The following is a 13320-nucleotide window of genomic DNA, read 5'->3' on the forward strand; positions in this document are numbered from 1 at the left end:
ATTTCATGAATTTCACTTGGCATACTATCAAGTGGAACCTAAAGAAATCTGAAAACAGTTACCATGTTTTGACTGGAACTTCAATTTCCATTTGTGGAACAGGAGTAAACTATAGACGCAGACTTAATACAATGACGAAAAAGGTATGTTTTGAGAAATAAAAAAACTTTTTTTTCTAAGGTAGTGTCCTCCAAGCAAGAGATAAATTCTTTATGAATATATGGGTCAGAATCAGGAGATATGAGAGCAGAATGGCAAAAAGTGATTGTAAATGAAGTTAGGAAAGTGGGTGAGTAATGGGAGGTATTTAGGGAGGTAAAGATCATACGTAGTAAATAGTAGTTGGTAGGTAGCCAGTGACCAGGGAGGTAAATTACTGGTACTACCCATATAGGTATCGGGAGGGTTAGTGATGGCTGCAAAGTGAGCCAACACTTCAGTGGTTGTCAAACGGCACTCCTCTCACCCAGGCAGCTACCTTTTCTTTCTGCCTCACACACATGTGGACTGCTAACATTCTGTTCATAAACATACAATCTCTCCTTGTCACACATAACTCTTGATAACACTTAACACAAACAACCCATTCTTTGTGACTCTAGATTTTCCTACAGTGAGTGCAGGTAGGAGCAATAGATAAACATAGTATGTAGGAACCTTAGGGAGAAAAATTAGGTAAAAGTAGTAGTACTAGGAAGTTGCCCTCTGCCAGAGGCCTGCTAAGGCTGAGGCACCAAAGCCTATGAAACAGCGCTGGAGTTCACCATTACGGAGATTCTCTTGTCGCAGCCACTCCCTTGAAGGAGTTCCTGAAGGGAAAGGGGGTTAGAGATACAGATAGAGGTGACAAGTGCAAGAGAAGTGAGTGCCATGCAGAATGTGGGAGGCAGGCATGTGATAAAGTGTAGTATGGTGGAATGACAAAATTATGTTGCTAATGAAAGAGAAGAGAAATGTATGGGCTTTACGTGCCAGGAAGGAGTGTGAGTGATCAGATGTGCAAAAGAAAGAATCACGAGGTCAAGAGGAAGGTGCAGGGTTAAATGAGTTGGGGGGAGGAGTATCAGCACACTTCAGGGTGAATAAGAAATGTTTTGAAAGAAGGTTAACAGTTACAGAAAAAATAAAAATAAGGAGGTTGACAGTAACAGAAAAAAAAGAGAACCAATGAGAGTAACGGCAAAGGGGTAAATGAGGAAGTGATAACTAAGAGATGAGGTGAAAAGAAATAGTGAGTACTATGAAGGTCTGCTGAATGTATCTGATGACAGAGTAGCACATAGGTGGTGTTTAGGTTGGAAAGGTGTGCAAAGTAAGAATCTTGGAATTGGATTGGTGAAAAGAGAGGGGGTGAAAGCATTGTGTAAGATAAAGTGTGATAATGTGGCCAGAGTGGATGGTGTTGCAGGTAAATTTCTCAAGAAATAAGTTAATTGTGTCACTGTTTAGCTGATGAAAGCCTTGCTTAAGATACAGTGATAAAGGGCCTAAGTGGATGGTATTGCAGTTGAATTTCTCGAAAAAGAAGGTAACTGTGTCACTGTTTAGTTGCTCAAGACTTTTGAGAGTGTATTCCTCATGGTGATGCACCTGATGACTGGCAGAATGCCAGTACAGTGCTACTGTATGAGGGTATGGGGAACAAAAGTGACTATTCAAATTACATAGGTGAGGGAGGTGAGTATGCAATCTATAGAGGGTGAGATTGTCTGGGAAGCAAGTTGGTTTTTGTTTGCTGATGACAGTCTTCAGATTCAAGTGAGAAACCAAAGAAGCTGATGACTGAGTTTGGAAGGGCATGCTAAAGGAGGAAATTCTGAATGAATAAAAACAAGGTTAATAGCTTCAACATGGTAGAGGCTCAGGTTAGCTGGGGTGCGAGTTTGTATGAAGATCTGGAGGAAGTGAAGTGTCTTAGACACCTGGGAGTGGCCACAACAAATGAAACCACATTAGCAGAAGTGAGTCATAGGATTGGTGAGGGGAGAGGACATTCTTGGAGCATTGAAGAATGTGTGGAAAAAGAGGCAGTCATTCACGAAGACAAAAATAGGTACGTTTGAAAGTACAGTAGTCCCAACGATGTTATATGGATGCAAAGAATGGGCTATAGATGAGAATGTGAAGAAGGGGGTGGATGTGTTGGTTTGATCAAGTAAGTAATAAAAGAGTATGAGAGAGGTAAGGTAATAAAAAGAGTGGTTGGTGTGCTGAAATGGTTTGAACATATGGAGAGAATAATAGAGAAGAGGTTGACAAAGAAAATATAGTCTACTGCCATATATTTTCAAAGACAATACACTACTAAGGTAGGGGAGATAGAAGATTACTTCTGAATTCCCTGTGTGTGTTGTAGAAGGTGACTAAAGAAGGTGGGAGCAGGGGGCTGAAAACCCTCCAATTTTTGTATTTCAATTTCTAAAAGGGGAAACAGAAGGAGGTGCCAGACAGGGATTGCTCATATTCCTCAAAGACTCAGACTGGGGTGTCTGAATATGTGTGGATGCAACCAAGGTGAAAAGACAGGAGAGATTAGTATGCTTGAGAAAAAGAAACCTGAATGTTTTGGCTCTGAGTGAGACAAAGCTCAAAGGTAAAGGGGAAGAATGGTTTGGAAATGTCTAAGGAGTAAAGTCTGGGGTTGGTGGGAGGACAAGAGTTAAGGAAGGAGTAGTACTAGTCCTGACGCAATAGTTGTGGGAGTGTGTGATGGTGTGTATTAATGTAACTTCTCAATTGATATGAGTAAAACTTAAGTGGATGGCAAGAGACAGGTAATTAAAAATTATTAGTGCTTATGCACCTGGCCAAGAGAACAAAGATCATGAGGGACAAGTATCTTGGGAGTAGCTAAGAGGGTGTTAACAGTTTTGATGTACGAGACCGGGTAGTAGCGATGGAGGATTTAAATGCAAAGGTAAGTAATGTGGCATTGAGGGGATATTTGGGGTACTCAAGTGTTATAAATGCAAATGGTGAAGAGCTTGAGGAATAGTGTTCTGAAAAAAAACTGATGATTGGGAAAAACTGGCTTAAAAAGAGGGATATACACAAGTATATGTATGAGAGTAGGAGAGATGCTCAACAGGCAATATTACATATTATTTGATAGGGTGTAAAAAGTGACTTTTGGATGTAAATAGGCTGAAATGGGCAGCTGGTGGGATGTCTGATCACTATCACATGGATGCAAGGGTAGACATTTGTACAGGCTAAGAAAAAAAAGGAAACAATGTTGGGGAGAAGAAAGTGGCGAGTAAGTGAGCTTGGAAAGGAAACCTGCGTGAAGAAATACTAGGAGAGGTTGAGTGTAGAATGGCAAATGTTGAGAGTAAATGAATCAAGAGGAATGGGTAAGGAATGGGAAGGATTTAGGGAAGCAGTGATTGCACATGGTATTTGAAAGATGAGAATTGGGCAGATATGAAAGGGTTGTGAGTGGTGGGATGAAGAAGTAAAGTTGCTAGTGAAAGAGAAAAGACAGATTTGGACAGTAAAAGCTGCTAGAAAGAGAGGTTTTTACCAAGGGTGTAAAGAATGTGTACAAGTAAGAAGAGAAAAAAGTGAATGGTTCCAAGTGAAGGCTGGTCTGCAGCAGGGGTGTGTGATACCACCATGGTTTTTCAATCCATTTATGGATAAGGTGGTGAGGGAGGTAAATGTAAGAGTCTTGGAGAATGGGGCAAGTATGCAGTCTGTGGGGGACCAGAGGACCTGAGAAGTGAGTCAGTTTTCTGCTGATGATATACCACCAGTGACTGATTCGCATGAGATTTTGCAGTAGTTGGTGAGTGAGTATGAAAGAGTGTGTGAAAGGATAAAGTTCAGAGTGAATGTGAATAAGAGGGTTGAGGGATAAGGTAGATTGGATGTAAGTTTTGAAAGCAAAAAACTGAAGGAAGTGGAAGTGAAGTGTTTTAGATAACTGGGAGTAGACGAGGCAGCAAATGGAACCATGGAAGCAGGAGGGAGGAGAAGGTTATGGGAACGATGATGAATGTGTGGAAAGAGAGAACACAATCTGGAGGGGCAAAAAAGGGTATGCATGAAGGAACAGTAGTCTCAACAATATTATATGATTGTGAGGCATGGGCTATAAGTAGGGTTGTGCAGAGGGGTGTAGATTTGTTGTCTCCCATGTTAGCGAGGTAGCACAATGAAAGGATGAGGAATGGCACAACCCACCCACATACACATGTGGTGTAAGGTGATTTGGTCAAGTAAGTAATGAAACGGTAAGTGATGTGTGGCAATAAAAAGGGTGTGGCTGAGAAAGCCTGAGAGAATGAGAAAGAAAAGGTAGACAAAAAGAATGATTGTGTCAGAAGTGAAATGAACAAGGAAAATGGTGAGACCAAATCAGAGACAGAAGGATAGAGTGAAAAGGATTTTCAACGATCTGGGCCTCAACAGCCACCCAGCCACTACCATCCTCACTGAGAAACATTAAAGTGGTGCCTGGAAGTATCTTATACTCTCCATGTTAGGATTGCTGGTCTTACTTCCTGTCTAATCAAAATGGGACTACTGGGCTAGTTCTACTATCTTCTTAAAAGCAACACAACCCAACTCAGACTTCAGTAGTATTATTACTTTTTTTCCACATAAGCACTCTCGCCAATTCCTATGGTGAGTGATTTAAATATGAAGCTGAGTATTGTGGCAGTTGAGGGTATAATTGGTGTGCATGGGGTTTTGTGTTGTGAATGGAAATGGTGAAGAGCTTGTGGATTTGTGTGCTGAAAGAGACTGGTGACTGAAAATACCTGGTTTAAAAAGATATACATAGGTATACATATATGAGTAGGAGAAATGGTCAATGGGCATTATTAGATTACGTGATAACAGATAGGTGTGTAAAAGAGAAACTTTTGGGTCTTAATGTGCTGAGAGGGGTAGCTGGTGGGACGTCTGTTCACTATAATGTAGAGGTGAAGGTGAAGATTTGTAGAGGTTTTCAAAAAAGAAGAGAAAATGATGGGGAGAAGAGAGTGTTGTGGGTAAGTGAGCTTGGAAAGAAGACTTGTGTGAAGAAATACCCAGAGAGATTGAGTGCAGAATGGCAAACAGTGAGAGCAAATGACATGAGGGTAGTGGGTGAGGAATGGGACGTACTTAGGGAAGCAGTGATGGCATGTGCAAGATGCATGTGGCATGAGAAACGTGGAAGGTGGGCAGATTAGAAAAGGTAGCGAGTGGTGGAATGAAGAAGTAAACTTGTTAGTGAAAGACAAAAGAGAGGAGTTTGGACGATACTTACAAGAAAGGAGTGCAAATGACTGGGAGATGTATAAAAGTGACAGGAGGTCAAGAGGAAGGTGCAAGGGTTGAAAAAAAGGACAAGTGAGAGTTGGGTGTGATAGAGTATAATTAAACTTTATGGAGAGTAAAAAGATGCTCTGGAAGGAGGTAAATAATGTGTGTAAGACAAGGTAAATGAGAACGAAGGTGAAGGGGGTAAGAGGGGAAGTAATAAAAGGAAGTGATGAAGTGAGAAGGTGATGGAGTGAGTATTTTGAAGGTTTGTTGAATGTGTTTGATGATAGAGTGGCAAATGTAGGGTGTTTTGATCAGGGTGGTGTATGATCTGGTTAATGATCTGGTTAAGAAAGAAAAGGTAACGAAAGCTTTGTGGAAAATGAAATTTGGCCAGTTGGTGTGTATGGATGGTATTGCAGTTGAATTTAACAAGAAAGGGGGCAATTGTGTTGTTGCTTGGTTGGTAAGGATATTCAGTGGATATATGGATCATGGTGAAGTACCTGAAGATTGGCAGAATGCATGCATAGTGCCATTGTAAAAAGACAAAGGGAATAAGGGTGTGTTCAAACTATAGAGGCATAAGTTTGTTGAGTATTCCTGGGAAATTGTATGGGAGGGTGTTGACTGAGAGGGTGAAGGTATGTACATAGCATCAGATTGCAGAGGAGCAGCGTGGTTTCAGAAGTGGTAGAGGATGTATGTATCAGGTGTTTGGTTTGAGGAATGTGTGAAAGAAATACTTAGAAAAACAGATGGATTTGTATGTAGCATTATGGATATGGAAAGGGAATATGATGGGGTTGATAGGGATGCCTTGTGGAAGGTCATAAGAGTATATGGTGTGGAAGGTAAGCTGTTAGAAGCAGTGAAAAGTTCTTGACAAGGATGTAAGGCATGTGCATGAGTAGGAAAAAAGGTGAGTGATTGGTTTCCAGGGAAGGTCAGTCTACAGCATGGGTGTGTGATTTCCCCATGGTTGTTTAATTTGTTTATTGATGGAGTGGTAAGGGAGGTAAATGCAAGAGTTTTGGAGAAAGGGATGAGTGTGCAGTCTGTTGGGATGAAAACGCCTGGGAAGTGAGTTAGATGTTGTTCGCCAATGATACAGCAATGCGGGTGATTCAAGTGAGATACTGCAGAAGTTGGTGACTGAGTTTGGTACAGTGTGTGAATGGAGAAAGTTGAGAGAAAATGTGAATAAGAGCAAGGTTATTAGGTTCAGTAGGGTTGAAGGACAAGATAATTGGGATGTAAGTTTGAATGGAGAAAAATTGGAGGAAGTGAAGTGTTTTAGATATCTGGAAGTGGACTCAGCAGTGAATGGAACCATGGAAGCAGAAGCAAGTCATAGGGTGGGGGACGAGGCAAAGGTTTCGGGAGCGATGAAGAATACCAATACCTGGAAGGAGAGAATTTTATCTCAGAGCATAAATGGGTATGATTGAAGGAATAGTGATTCCAACAATATTATATGGTTGCGAGGCATGGGCTATTGATAGGGTTGTACGAAGGTTTTGGGAACGATGATGAATGTGTAGGAGAGAACATTATTTCTTAGAGCAGAGTTCCAACAATATTATATGGTTACAAGGAATGAGCCATAGACAGGGTCATACAGAGGAGGGTGGATGTGTTGGAAATGAAATGTTTGAGGACAATATGTGATGTGAGGTGGTTTAATAGAGTAAGTAATGAAAGGGTTAGAGAGATGTAAGGAAATAAAGAGTGTAGTTGAGAAAGCAGAAGAGAGTGTGTTGAAATGGTTTAGACATATGGAGAGAATAAGTGAGGAAAGACTGGTAAAGAGAATAAATGTGTCAGAGGTGGAGGGAACAAGGAGAAGCGGAGACCAAATTGGACGTGGAAGGATGAAGTGAAAATGATTTTGAGCGATCAGGGCCTGAACATACAAGAGGGTGGGAGGCATGCAAGGAATAGAGTGAATTGAAATGATGTGGTATACCAGGGTCAATGTGCTCTCAATGGACTCAACAAGGGCATGTGAAGTGTCTGGGGTAAACCATGGAAAGGTCTTGGGGGGACTGGATGTGGATAGGGAGCTGTGGTTTCGGTGCATTACACATGACACCTAAAGACTGAATGTGAACTAATGTGGCATTTTTTGTCTTTTCCTGGAGCTACCTCACTGGTGGTGGTGGTGGGGGAAGCTATTTCATGTGTGGCGGGGTGGTGATGGGAATGGATAAATACAGCAAGTAAGAATATGTACATGTGTATAAATGTATATGTCTGTGTATGTATATGTATGTATACAGTGAAATGTATATGTATGTATATATGTGTATATGGGCATTTATGTATATACATGTATACAGGGTGGGTTGGGCCATTCCTTGTCTGTTTCCTTGCGCTACCTTGCTGACGTGGGAGATGGCAATTAAGTATAACAATAGAAAAATATATATATACTATTATTTTCTTTTTATTACGCTTAATCGCCGTCTCCCATGTTAGCGAGGTAGCACAATGAAATGGATGAGGAATGGCACAACCCACCCACATACACATGTATATACATAAATGCCGACACACGCACATATACATACATATATATTTCAACGCATACATACATATACATACACAGACATACACATATATACCCATGTACATATCCATACTTGCTGCCTTCATCCATTCCCATCGCCGCCCCGCCACACACAAAATAGCATCCCCCCTCCGGTGAGGCAATGCCAGGAACAGACAAAAAAGGCCACATTCGTTTGCACTCAGTCTCTAGCTGTCATGTGTACTGCACCGAAACCACAGCTCCCTTTCCACATCCAGGCCCCACACACTTTTCCATGGTTTACCTCCAGATGTTTCACATGCCCTGATTCAATCAACTGACAGCTCGTCGACCCCAGTGTACCACATCGTTCCAATTCACTCTATTCCTTGCACGCCTTTCACCCTCCTGTACGTTCAGGCCCCAATCGCTCAAAAACTTTTTCACTCCATCCTACCACCTCCAATTTGGTCTCCCACTTCTCCTTCTTCCCTCCATCTCTGACACATATATCCTTTTAGTCAATTTTCCTCACTCATTCTCTTCATGTGTCCAAACCATTTCAACACATCCTCTTCTGCTCTCTCAACCACACTCTATTTATTACCACAAATCTCTCTTACCCTTTCGTTACTTACTCGATCAAACCACCTCACACCACGTATTGTCCTAAAACACATTGCCAACACATCCATCCTCCTATGCACCACCCAATCTATAGCCCTACATGCCTCACAACCATATAGCATTGTTGGAACCACTATTCCTTCAACCATACCCATTTTTGCTCTCCAAGATAACGTTCTCACCTTCCACACTTTCTTCAATGCTCCCAGGACCTTTGTTCCCTCCACCACACTGTGACTCACTTCCGATCCATGGTTCCATCCGCTGCTGCAAGTCTACTCCTAGATATCTAAAATCCTTCACTTCCTCCATTTTTTCTCCATTCAAACTTACCTCCCAATTAACTTGTCCCTCAACCCTTCAGAACCTAATAACCTTGCTCTTATTCACATTTACTCTCAACTTTCTTTTTTCACAAACTTTACCAAACTCAGTCACCAACTTCTGCAGTATCTCACCCAAATCAGCCACCAGCGCTGTATCATCAGCAAACAACAACTGACTCACTTCCCAAGCCCTCTCATCCACAACAGACGGCATACTTGCCCCTCTCTCCAAAACTCTTGCATTCACCTCCCTAACCACCCAACCATAAACAAATTAAACAATTACGGAGACATCACGCACCCCTACCGCAAACTGACATTCACTGGGAACCAATCACTTTCCTCTCTTCCTACCCGTAAACATGCCTTACATCCTTGGTAAAAACTTTACCTCCCACACCATATACTCTTAAAACCTTCCACAAAGCATCTCTATCCACCCCAGATCCATAAATGCTGCATACAAATCCATCTGTTTTTCTAAGTATTTCTCACATTCTTCAAAGCAAACACCTGATCCACACAACCTCTACCACTTCTGAAACCACACTGCTCTTCCCCAATCTGATGCTCTGTACATGCCTTCACCCTCTCAATCAATACCCTCCCATTTAATTTCCCAAGAATACTCAACAAACTTATACCTCTGTAATTTGAACACTCACCTTTATCCCTTTGCCTTTGTACAATGGCACTATGCATGCATTCCACCAACCCTCAGGCACTTCTCCATGATCAATACATAATGAATATTCTTACCAACCAATCAACAACACAGCCCCACCCCCCCCTTTTTTTTTTTAATAAATTCTACTGCAATACCATCCAAACCTGCCACCTTGCTGGTTTTCATCTTTAGCAAAATTTTCACAACCTCTTCACCATTCTCCCTGACCCTCTCACTTCGCACACCACCTCATCCAAAACACCCTATATCTTCCACTCTATCATGACACACATTTAACAAGCCTTCAAATATTCACTCCATCTCCTTCTCACTTCATTACTATTTGTTATTACCTCCCCATTTGCCCCCTTAACCAATGTTCCCATTTGTTCTCTTGTCTTATGCACTTTATTTACCTCCTTCCAAAACAACTTTTCATTCCTCCCTAAAATTTAATGATATTCTCTCATCCCACCTCTCATTTGCCATCTTTTTCACCTCTTGCACCTTTCTCTTAGCCTCCTGCTGCTTTCTTTTATACATCTCCCACTCATTTGCACTACTTCCCTGCACAAATCGTTCAAACACCTCTCTTCTCTTTCACTAACAATCTTATTTCTTCATCTAACCATTCACTACCCTTTCTAATCTGCCAACCTCCCACCTTTCTCACACCACATGCATCTTTTGTGCAAACCATCACTGCTTCCCTAAATACATCCCATTCCTCCCCCACTCCCCTTATGTCATTTGCTCTCACCTTTTGCCATTCTGCTCTTAATCTCTCCTGGTACTTCCTCACACAAGTCTCCTTTCCAAGCTCACTTACTCTCACCACTCTCTTCTCCCCAACATTAACTTTTCTGAAAACCTCTACAAATGTTCACCTTTGCCTCCACAAGATTATGATCAGACATCCCCTCTCAGCACATTAACATCTAAAAGCTCTCTCTTACATGCCTATCAATTAATACGTAATCCAATAATGCCCTCTAGCTATCCCTCCTACTCACATACATATACTTATGTATACCTCTCTTTTTAAACCAGGTATTCCCAATCACCAGTCCTTTTTCGGCACACAAATCCACAAGCTTTTTACCATTTCCATTTACAACACTGAACACCCCATGTACACCAATTATACCCTCAACTGCCACATAAGTCACCTTTGCATTCAAATCACCATCACTATAACCCATGGTTTAAGTAAAACATCTCAATGAAGACATCAATGACTCAACTAGGCCAATGGACTGCCAAGCATTCTGTGACTACTCACTTTCCTGTTGGCTAAGGAAAGGCCAATAACCTTCTTACATTTAATACCTAAAGAAAATGACAAGTCCAGATATGACAATTAATGTGGGTAAGCACGAATTCACTGGAATATCTTAACATGTAAATGGTTGCATGGGTCTATGGTTATTATCACACTTAATATCTAGGGCCAATGACAGTGTCAAAAATAATTTGGCATGCATCCTGACACAATTGCTAATAACAACAACAATACACCGTAGTACCTGCCATACAACATAATAATGACAGGTGGCTTTACCTCAGGCCTCTGATGCTAAAAGTTCAGTAAGTGAGCATCAACTGGTAACATGTTCTAAGCTGTGGATTTTGAGTAATTCGACTGCCGCCAGGTCTCTGGGCATGAGTGGGTCCATCACCTAACTATCGACCCTCAACTTCCAGGTCATGTTGGTCCATCCTCGCGTCTCATGCCGCACCATAACATACCCACTAAGTCAAGCATACCCTAAGCACACCCTTGGTACTGACCACAGGATCAGTCATCACACATCTAAGACTCCCCAGCTGGGATCCAGGGTAATTATAAATGTATATCCTCTTCTCTCCCAGGGTTAAGCAGACAGGACCTTAATGATGATGAGAGCATTCCAGTTCTTGTCTGCAAAACCCTTGAGAAACTACACAGAGACAGAATTTGTCTCTGTCCTGAGGAGTGCTACATGCCCAGTAGTGTTAATGCACTTTCCTTAAATAAAACTTTACTAGTCTACTTCTTTGATTTTCCACACTCAATGCATATTCTTTGTGTCATTATTTGAGTCTCATTGTATGTTCTTATTTGAGCACTGTAAATAAACTTTTCATCAGGCCCAATACTATATGGAACCCGCTATGGATTATCTCATGTGCTCTGAGTTTCAATATTTAATCTCTATAATTAACCCATAGTTCTACTCATGATACATGCCTTATGCACTCATTCCCTTACATTTTTTTACACTATGATAATTTGCTTCTTGGTAAAAAAGGGTACCCATAATTGGCATCTTTTCCCAGCAGGAGAGGTGTGATTGCAGGTTTGAGGGGATGTCAGCCTCACGCATGACCTTTCATCCCTGTCACTCATCATCCTGCATGGCTGCCACCTTTGGTTACTTCCCTCAAACAGCTGCTCTAGAGGTGGTGTACATGCTTACTTGCAAGTTATAACATTCCTAATATAACAATAACGACTATATGTCAATAATATTGAATTATCCTACACGATAGACAAATATGACGACACTGGTTACCATCTGGTCCTACTCATTCTCCATCTGTGTTGATGTTTTACTGACTCCATGGAACATAATCTTTCTGCCTGACAGAGGCACGGCAGCACAAAAACAAGTCTCCCCTCCTCCAACACTTTCAACCTATTACATATACATGTACAGGTATACCACTGAATTTCCAGCTACTGATGGTTCGGCACCTCCTTTGGTTCGGACAAAATTACGTGAGGGAAGTTGAAATTACTGTGGCTACCAGACTACTTTACTGGGCGGCCACAGATGGCGTTGTGTGTAGGGCACACTTATTTACATTCTTTACACCACTTGTTGGTGGTGATGCCAGAATTCTGAGAGACTCTTGGCTTATTTTGCTGAAATTTAACCCTAGCTGTGGCTTCTAAGACATATGAGAGTGTCAGTCATGGTGTCAAATGTAAACATCAGTCCAAGTCGATCCAAGATAAAGTAGAACTGTTGAAAAAATGGACCGTGGTGTTTTGGTGCGTAAGCTGTGTGACATCTACGGTATTGGTTCATCAACTGTTTATGATATATAGAAGCAAAGGGAGAAAATACTGAAATTCTACGCAGACAGTGATTCCAAGAAGAAATGACGATTAGAAAAACTATGAAAGATGGTAAGAGTACTGAGCACGATCAAGTGATGATGGAATGGTTTTGACAGCATCGGAGCGATGGAGTGGACTTGTCAGGTAGCATGATAATGAACCAGGCAAAGTTGTTCCATAAAGAACGTAAATTACAACATGAGTGTAAGTATAGTGAAAAATGGCTTCAAATATTCAACAGGTGTCATGTTGGTCCCTCCTCGCGTCTTATGCAGCACCATAACATACCCACCAAGTCAAGCATACCCTAAGCATATCCTTGGTACTGCCCACAGGATCAGTCATCACACATCTAAGACGCCCCGGCTGGACCCAGGATAATTACAAATGTATATCCTCTCATCTCCCATGGTTAAGCAGACAGGACCTTGATGATGATGAGAGCGTTCAAGATCTTGTCTGCGACATCCTTGAGAAACTACAGACAGAATTTGTCTCTGTCCTGAGGAGTGCTACATGCCCAGTAGTGTTATTGCACTTTCCTTAAATTAAACTTTACTAGTCTACTCCTTTGATTTTCCACTCAATGCATATTCTTTGTGTCATTATTTGATAGTCTCATTGTATGTTCTTATTTGAGCACTGTAAATAAACTTTTCACCAGGCCTAATACTATATGGGACCTGCTATGGATTATCTCGTGTGCTCTATGAGTTTAAATATTTAATCTACTCATGATACATGCCTTATGCACTCGTTCCCTTACATTTTTTTTACACTGATAATATGCTTCTAACTTGTTAAA

The 13320-nt window shown here is 41.4% G+C and overlaps 1 protein-coding gene across 1 annotated transcript in view; it reads right to left on the reverse strand.

Annotated features, from left to right (window-relative positions):
* Positions 1-13320, reverse strand: part of SdhB (Succinate dehydrogenase, subunit B (iron-sulfur)) — a 50657-nt gene that overhangs the window by 6724 nt on the left and 30613 nt on the right. The gene's annotated exons all lie outside the window — the stretch shown is intronic.

This window comes from Panulirus ornatus, chromosome 29, assembly GCF_036320965.1.
Source record: "Panulirus ornatus isolate Po-2019 chromosome 29, ASM3632096v1, whole genome shotgun sequence".
Lineage (NCBI taxonomy): Eukaryota > Metazoa > Arthropoda > Malacostraca > Decapoda > Palinuridae > Panulirus > Panulirus ornatus.